The sequence below is a fragment of the Ailuropoda melanoleuca genome, chromosome X (genome assembly GCF_002007445.2).
Source record: "Ailuropoda melanoleuca isolate Jingjing chromosome X, ASM200744v2, whole genome shotgun sequence".
Lineage (NCBI taxonomy): Eukaryota > Metazoa > Chordata > Mammalia > Carnivora > Ursidae > Ailuropoda > Ailuropoda melanoleuca.
Window position 1 is genome coordinate 90569407 of NC_048238.1, and position 9264 is coordinate 90578670.

Genomic DNA, 9264 nt, shown 5'->3' on the forward strand with positions numbered 1-9264 from the left:
ATTAAAGGAAAATATTTGGATAAAAGATCCATTTTTTTTCAAACCCCAGAATCAATCATTGAGTTAAACTTGGAGCACGAAGAAGAGAATGAATTATTACACCTCAGTTCATCATTCACACTAAGGAATTATTATAAGACATTGCGCTTATCAGGGGCACCTGGGTAGCACAGTTGTTAAGCATCTGCCTTCAGCTCAGGGCGTGATGCCAGCGTTCTGGGATCCAGTCCCACATCAGGCTGCTCCACTGGGAGCCTGCTTCTTCCTCTCCCACTCCCCCTGCTGTGTTCCCTCTCTCACTGGCTCTCTGTCACATAAATCAATAAAATCTTTAAAAAAAATTTAAAAAAAGACATTGCACTTATCAGCATTTTGGATTAAGATTAAAGATGAATTTCCATTGCTAAGTAGAAAGAGTATTTTGTTGTTATTACCATTCACAGCTACCTGTTTCTTTGAACTAGGATTTTCAATCTTGACAGGATTAAAAACAAAGAAAAGAAATAGGCTCAACAGTGCACGTGACGTGTGTAGACTTATCTTCCTGTGTTGCTGACTAGAATGAACTTATGAACAGGCAAGCACACCCCTCACATTAAATCCAGTCTCTATGAAATTTTGGTTTTGTACTTTTTAAGTTTTTTTTTAGTAGACTGTATTTAAAATATTAATAAAATTATATTTGGGGAAAAGGCAAAATTATGGAGTGTAAAACAATAAAAGCAGCAATTAATGTACAAATAAAGAGGAGAAATATGGCATATCAATAAATGAAAAATATGCTGTTTATTTTGTCTTTTTTATTTTTTTCAAGATAGTAAAATCCTATTTTAAAAAGTGAAGAGAGACCCCAAAATTGAGAGCTTCTTCACAGCCCTACAGCTACACACGGTGGTTCTATGCCTGTCACCATGCTGCAAAATAAGTATATTGAGTTTCAGTGGAAGTGCTATGGCTATCATTTGGATTACCATGAGAAAAAGAAAGAAGGAAGGTGGAGTGGTTCATGAATGTTCAAAGAAGGCAAAAAAGACAATTAGCCTGAAAGTTAAGCTCTACCATAAGCAATGTCATGCTGAGAAAATACAATGAAAAAGATTATTTAGATCCATGAAAAGAGAAACACCAAACAAAGGAATGATTAAAAGAGTCCACAAGGAGTCTGGGCAAGGAAGGACAGTCCTGAGCTAAAGTACTTTCCAATGTGATTAAAGAAAAATGAAAAGAGAAAGCGGGAAAATGAAAGGTCCTTTTGCCCAAAGTTTGTGTCCTCGAAGAAACAGATGCATTAAAAATTATTCAAACAGGAAAGAGAAAGATGGAAGCATGGAAGAGGATGGTTACTTTATAAAGTCTGCTTCATTGGAGATGGCTTTACCTGAGAAACACCTAAATATGAAAGATCAGTTAAATGGGCAGAAGACATGAGCAGACATTTGTGCAACGAAGACATCCAGATGCCAACAGACACATGAAAAAGTCCTCAACATCACTCAGCATCAGGGAAATACAAATCAAAACCACAATGAGATACCACATCACACCAGTCACACCAGTCAGAATGGCTAAAATTAACAAGTCAGGAAATGAAAGATGTTGACAAGGGTATGGAGAAAGGGGAACACTTCTATACTGTTGGTGGGAATGCAAGCTGGGGCAGCCACTCTGGAAAACAGTATAGAAGTTCCTCAAAAAGTTGAAAGTAGAGCTACCCTACAACCCAGAAATTACACTGCTGGGTATTTACCCCAAAGATACAAATGTAGTGATCCAAAGGGCCACCTGCACCCCAATGTTTATGGCAGCGATGCTCACAACAAACTATGGAAAGAGCCCAGATGTCTATTGACAGATGAATGGATAAAGAAGATGTGGTATATATACACAATGGAATATTTAGCAGCCATCAAAAAAATGAAATCTTGCCATTTGCAATGACTTCGATGGAACTAGAGGGTATTATGCTAAGAAAAATAAGTCAATCTAAGAAAGACAATTATCATATGATCTCACTGATTTGCAGAATTTAAGAAACAAGGCAGAGGATTATAGGGGAAGAGAGGAAAAAATGAAATAAGACAAAACCAGAGAGGTAGACAAACCATAAGAGACTCTTAATCTTAGAAAAAAAACTGAGCACTGCTCTAGGGAAGGGGGCTTGGGGAATGGGGTGGCTGAGTGATGGACATTGGGGAGGGTATATGTTGTGGAGAGCATTGGGTGTTGTGTAAGACTGATGAATCACAGACCTGTACCCCCAAAACAAATAATACATTATATGGTAATAAAAAAAAAACATACTTACCTGGCATGGTTGTTCTTAAGCTAAGTGGTTTGACACACATGAAGCACTTAGAATAATGCCTGGGAGTAAGTGTGTATCAAGTGAATGCAGAGACTTTCTCAAAATCTGGGAATAAAAAAAAGTTGCTTGAAAAAAAAAAAAAAAAGATCAGCTAGGCCAACGGGCTTACTTTTCGGGGAGGCCCATATAACACATCCTGAATTGCAAGCCATCTTTTGCCTGCCCCATTACTTAGCATAAAAAGGAATCCCTCCTCCCCACTATAAACAACTCTGGATGTTACGACTGAAAGTACTGTCACTGAGGTGAATGTGAGTGGGTTGGGTCTGGTGACACAAGAAGGCAGAGTTATTTGGGGAAAATATGCTCAGGTTATCAATAATCCTAAAAATTATGGATGCGCATTTGTGCTTGTTCAACAGCAGTTTCAGACAAGTAGTTTATTATAGTTACTGAAGACTAAACATAATTAGGAAAACCACCATTTGTGGTGGTTCTGAACACTACCAAACAGCCTTACATATCTGCAGTCATCAAGAGAACTATTTATTCTATGGTAAATAAATAAATAAATTAATTAAATTAAATAGCCCAACTTCCCAAAAATAAATAAATAAATAGTGAAGAAAAACTAATACTAAGTAAAATAACTGTGAAATCAAGGGAAACAGGTGACATTTTTTAAAGAATAAATTAATGGTTTGTGCAAATATACACTACTGTATGCATTCTGAAAAATTTGGGGGAAAATGAAAGTAGGCCAAATGGCAGAAAACCTGAATAAAGCAAGCATCTTGGAATTTTTGTTAAAAATACGACAAGATTACTCTTAAATACATTTTGCTAGTTTTTTGCAAGGATGGGTTCTTTCAAAATTTTAAGAGAGCAGATTTTTTCAATCCCTTTTAATTTTCTATATTGGAGGAATGTTTCCAATGTTTTATATAAACCTACCCTAACAATAAAATTTTGTCATGTTTACTTTAAAAAAAGTTAATTTCAAAATAATCTCAAATTTTGAATGCCAAAATCTTAAACTAAGCCCCAGTGAAATAAATATAGTAGTAAATGAAAAGAAATATTATAGACAAGTATAGGGCAAACTAGGGTGTCAAAAATATTAATATTATATAGTACAATCTTTTATTTCATTAGGTCAAGGAAGAAATTACACAAAAATACAGCCATTAATATGCTAAATAGGTATTTGATGAAAAACAGCATCTGTTCCTTTTAGAAAATGTCTAGGAATAATAAACAGTAAACTAGGAATAAAAGGTTTTTCACTATATTAAAACAGTACTTAATGTTGGGCTGGCTGAGAAGAAGGGCCACTCAAAACGGCGGACACCCAAGATGACCGACTCTCCCGCCAGAACACCTGCAGCAGCCACATCAACCCCAGTAAACCGAAACCTAAGCGGGAAACCGAAACTCTCCACCCGGGACTCTACCTGACAAATGCGCTACTTACAACCAGGCATAGTTACCAAAAAAGGAAAATTCTATCAGTTCTCCTACCTCCTCACCTTCCCCCCCAAGCGGTGCCCAATAAAAACCCTTGCTGCCCTGCCCTGGGCGTGACTTCCCTGACTCAACACTCTTTCCGAGTCGCGTAACCTCGCCTGAGGGTGCTTGCAATAAAGCTCATCCTCTGGACCACGTTTGCCTGTGCAGTCTCCATTTTACTTGCGGCAAGAGAAACCTTACATTTGGTGCCAAAACCCGGGAGGAGATAGAGCCCCTGCTCTGGCATGGAGGCTCTCTCCTCCTATCAAGCGGACTGGGATCTCTCTCTCTCTCTCTCTCTCTCTTTCTCCAGACATCTCTCGAAGCCCGCTGTGGTGTGTGTTCCCCCGTACCCGATCCTTCTCTGGGACGCCCTGGCCTAATCGCTGCCATGTCAGGGCAAGACCCCTCCGCCACCTGGTGGCCCCCAGAGTTCCAAGGAATCGGGAGACATCCCCATTCCATGGCAACTACCCTCCCTTCCGAACAGCAACCCAGCACACAGATGAGGGGACGCCTTCCTCCGTGCCCTGAGTTGATAGGTGAAGGGGCCATGGGAACCTCCCAGTCCAAATTCGACCCTAAAATGCCACTGAGCTGCCTTCTGGCCAACCTTCGAACCCTGAAGTTGGACCAGGACCTACGAAGGCGGTGCCTCATACGTTACTGTACTGTCGCCTGGCCCCAATATCAATTGGACAACCAATCGCAATGGCCCCCCAAAGGCACCTTCGATTATCAGGTGCTCATGGATCTCGATAACCTCTATAGACACCAGGCCAAATGGTCTGAGGTTCCCTATGTCCAGGCCTTCTGGACCTTACGCTCTCAACCTTCACTGTGCTCCCACTGTTCGATCTCTCAGGGCCTCCTCGCTCGCTCCCCCCCTCCAACGCTTCCACCTACCGCTCCCAAGGATCTTGATCCACCCTCCCTCTCTCCCCTCTCCGAACCTCCTGAAAACCTCTCAGGGCCCCCTGTGAGGCCCCCCTCTTACCTCCACCTCCCCCCTACCATCCCGTTCCTCAGCCCCCTGTACTCCCCAACACCCCACAGACTCTGATGGCTCTCGAAGCCCCACTGCCGGAGACCACCTCTGAGCCACCCTCACCCTCAGACTCCCTCTCTTCCCCTCCTATTTCCGCTCGAACTCGGTCCCGAAACCCCTCCCCCGACCTAGTCTGCCCCTTGAGGGAAGTCGCTGGGGCCGAAGGGGTTGTCCGAGTCCACGCACCCTTCTCCCTACAGGACCTCTCCCAGACAGAAAAGCACTTGGGCTCTTTCTTGGCCAACCCAGATAATTTCATTAAGGAATTCCAGTATTTAGCCCAGGCCTATGACCTTACCTGGCACGACTTTACATGTTGTCCAGGCCATGACCCTCACTACTGAGGAGAGGGAACGTATCCAGGCTGCCGCCCGAGAGCATGCCGATCAGGTCCATCGTACTGACGCCACCATGCTGGTCGGCACTCAGGCAGTCCCAGCCGTGGAACCTTGCTGGGACTACCAGAACGGCCAAGATGGCCACTGGCGCTGCAACCGCATAATCCAATGCCTTATTGCCAGAATGCGGGCAGCCTCCAATAAGACTGTTAACTATGATAAGATCAGGGAGATTATTCAGACCTCTGATGAGAACCCCACTGTATTCCTTAACCGACTGACCGAGGCTTTGACTCAGTTCACCCGCTTAGATCCAGCCTCTCCAGCAGGGGCCATGGTCCTGGCCACTCATTTCATCTCCCAATCGGCGCTGGACATTCGGAAAAAGTTAAAAAAGGCTGAGGAGGGCCCCCAGACCCCATTTCCGACCTGGTGAAAATGGCATTTAAAGTCTTTAACTCCCGAGAGGAGGCAGCTGAACTTAAACGGCAGGCCAGCCTCCAGCAGAAGGTTCAGCTACATACCCAGGCCTTGGTAGCAGCCCTGCGGCTGGCCGGCTCCGGGAGCCAACAGAGAGGGGCAGCCAGCCACATCCCTCCGGGGGCCTGCTTCAAATGCGGAGCCAAGGGACACTGGGCTCGTCAATGTCCCAACCCAAAGGCACCAACTTGACTGTGTCCTCAGTGCCACATGATGGGACATTGGAAATCAGACTGTCCTAACCTCGGGGAATCCTCAGTGCCTCTACGCGGGGGCAACCCCAAGGCGGTAAGTTTGGCCTTCCAGCTGCTCGGGTTGGAGGACGATTGACGGAGCCCAGACTCGGCCACCCCTCTCACCCAGGCCGAGCCCAGGGTCACGCTCCAGGTAGCGGGTAAGTCCATCTCCTTTCTGCTGGACACGGGGGCTACCTACTCAGTTCTGCCATCCTACTCGGGACCTACACGAACCTCACCGGTCACTGTCATGGGGATCAATGGGACCTCCTCCTCTCCTAGGGTGACCCTTCCCCTTACTTGCAGCCTGGATGGTTTCCCCTTCTCCCACTCGTTCCTCGTAATTCCCTCCTGCCTGGTCCCCCTACTGGGAAGGGACATCCTCCAGAAACTGCAAGCTACTATTTGCCTCTCTCCTTCCTCCTCAACTTCAGAGTGTCTCGTCTTATCCCTCCTTCCTGCTCCTCTGACCCCCACCCCAGATAGTCTACCCGCAGTGGACCCCCAGGTATGGGACACCTCTAAGCCCATCATTGCATCCCACCATACCCCTGTTAAAATACAGCTAAAGGATAGCTCCAAGTTCCCCTCCCGAGCACAGTTCCCCATTTCCCTGACTCACCGCCAGGGTCTCAAGCCCATCATAGACTGGCTGAGACACCAGGGACTCCTCATTCCCATCAACTCCCCCTGTAACACCCCCATCCTGCCAGTCCGCAAACCCTCAGGGGCCTACCGACTGGTGCAGGACCTGTGACTCATTAATGAGGCCGTAGTCCTGCTTCATCCTGTCGTCCCCAACCCCTACACCCTACTGTCCCACGTCCCATCTGACACCTCTCACTTTATGGTACTGGATTTAAAAGATACCTTCTTTACCATTCCCCTGCACCCTGACTCCTACTTCCTTTTTGCCTTTACCTGGGAGGATCCGGACACACATGTCTCTGGAAAGCTAACCTGGACAGTCCTGCCCCAGGGATTCTGAGACAGTCCCCATATTTTTGGTCAGGCTTTGGTTACAGACCTGCAGCAATGTGCCCTTAAGGCCAGCACCCTGCTAAAATATGTAGATGATCTCCTTCTCTGCAGCCCCTTCCTCTCCTTATCCCAGGAAGATACCTCCACCCTACTCAATTTCCTAGGTGCCAAAGGGTATCGGGTCACCCCTTCTAAAGCCCAACTGTGTACCCCCTCAGTTACGTACCTAGGTATCTTCTTGACTCCCATTTCCAAGTCCCTCACCGGGGACCACATCTGCCTCCTCTGGGAAATCCAGCCCCCCCAAACTGCGGAAGAGATACTCTCCTTTCTCAGACTTGTAGGATTTTTTAGACATTGGATTCCAAATTTCTCGATCCTGGCCCGGCCTCTATACCAGGTGGCAAAGGAGACCCCCCAGGGCCCCCTCACTGACCCCACCTCAGTTCAGCATGTATTCTCCAAACTAAGGAACTGCCTCACTGCCGGGCCAGTCTTGGCGCTGCCTGACCCCCTCTAAACCCTTCCATCTTTTCACCGATGAGCGCTCTGGCTCAGCCACTGGCCTCCTAGCCCAACCAGCGGGGCCCACACACAGGGCCGTATCCTATCTGTCTAAGCAATTAGACACCACCACCCTAGGATGGCAGCCCTGCCTCAGGGCACTGGCGGCTGCTGCCTCCCTAACAAAGGAGGCCCTCAAACTTACTTTGAGACAGCCCCTCAAAGTTTACTCTCCCCACTGACTCATGGACCTCCTCAGCCACTGATCTCTGGCCCAATTAACCCCCTCCCGTCTCCAGCTGTACCACCTGCTGTTCATCGAAAATCCACAGATCTCTCTCTCTGCCTCCCCTCACCTAAACCCTGCCACTTTGCTGCCTGTACCCTCGTCTACCCCCGAACCTACTCACTCTTGCCCACAACTCCTGGAGGACCTCACCCCCTCCCACCCAGGACTTTCAGACCAGCCACTGCCTGACCCTGACCGTGTGCTCTTCATAGATGGCAGCTCCCTCTTGGCCTTGGACGGCCAGAGATGCACCACCTATGCTGTAGTCACCTCAGAGACAGTGGTAGAGACAGCTCCCCTTCCCATCGGGACCACTTCCCAAAAGGCTGAACTTAAAGCTCTCACCCGGGCACTCCACCTATCCAAGGGACAGCGAGTCACTATATACATGGACTCCAAGTATGCCTATCTCATAACCCAAACCCACTCCATCCTCTGGCAGGAGCGGGGATTCCTGACCACCAAAGGCACCCCTATAGTTAACAGGCCCCTCATTGCCAAACTACTCGAGGCCCTCAACTTGCCCACCGAGGTCGTGGTAGTCCACTGCCGCAGGCACCAGACCTCCAAGGACCCAGTTTCCCAAGGTAACAACAAGGCAGACTCAGTGGCCAAATGGCTCTGAACACCACCTTGGCCCCGATCCTCTTCCTCAACACCCCCCACCACCCTTCTTACTCCAGAAAGGAGGTGCAGACCCTCCAGGGCCTAGGGGGGAAGCCCGGGGACAAGGGATGGATTTACATCCAGAACAAAATTGCCCTGCCAGAGAACCTGGCCCACACCCTGATCACAGACATTCATCAGTCTCTTCACTTCGGCCCAAAGGCCCTACATCAGTTCCTACAACCCCTTTTTCACCACCCTTCTCTATCTAGGGTAATTGAGATAGTCCACAGAGCCTGTAAGACCTGCTCAGCCGTAAATGCACAAGGTGGAATCCGCAGACTGGGACCCAACCATCAACTCCGTGGCCACCAGCCCGGGGAAGACTGGCAGCTGGACCTCACTCATATGCCCCACCACAAGACCTTCCGATACCTATTAACCATGGTTGATACATTCATGGGCTGGATTGAGGCATACCCCACAGCCTGGGAAATGGCAGATATCATAGCCACAACTCTCATTGAACACATCATCCTGAGGTTTGGACTACCCTGAACTCTCCAGTCGGACAACGGACCCGCTTTCATCTCTAGTGTGACTCAGCAGGTAGCCGAAAGCCTCAACGTCACCTGGAAACTCCACATTCCATACCACCCTCAGTCATCGGGTAAGGTGGAAAAGGCCAATGGGTTGCTTAAGGCTCAGCTCACTAAACTGACCTTGGAGACCCGTCTCTCATGACCCACAACTTTTGCCCCTGGCCCTCACCAGGCTTAGGGCAACCCCCCGCGGACCTTCAGGATTAAGCCCATTTGAGCTGCTGTATGGCCGACACTTCCTCATAAACCACAACTTCCCCGCCTCTTCCCCACCTCTCCTTTCCTACCTGCCTTACCTCACCCGCCTGTGGGCCCTCCTGAGAGCTCATGCTGATGCTGTCATCCCTGCCCCAGATGGCCACAACC

The 9264-nt window shown here is 48.0% G+C and overlaps 1 pseudogene; it reads left to right on the forward strand.

Moving 5' to 3' along the window:
• Nucleotides 1–911: 911 nt before the first annotated feature.
• On the forward strand, nt 912–3763 carry LOC100464938 (annotated as a pseudogene).
• Nucleotides 3764–9264: the final 5501 nt, after the last annotated feature.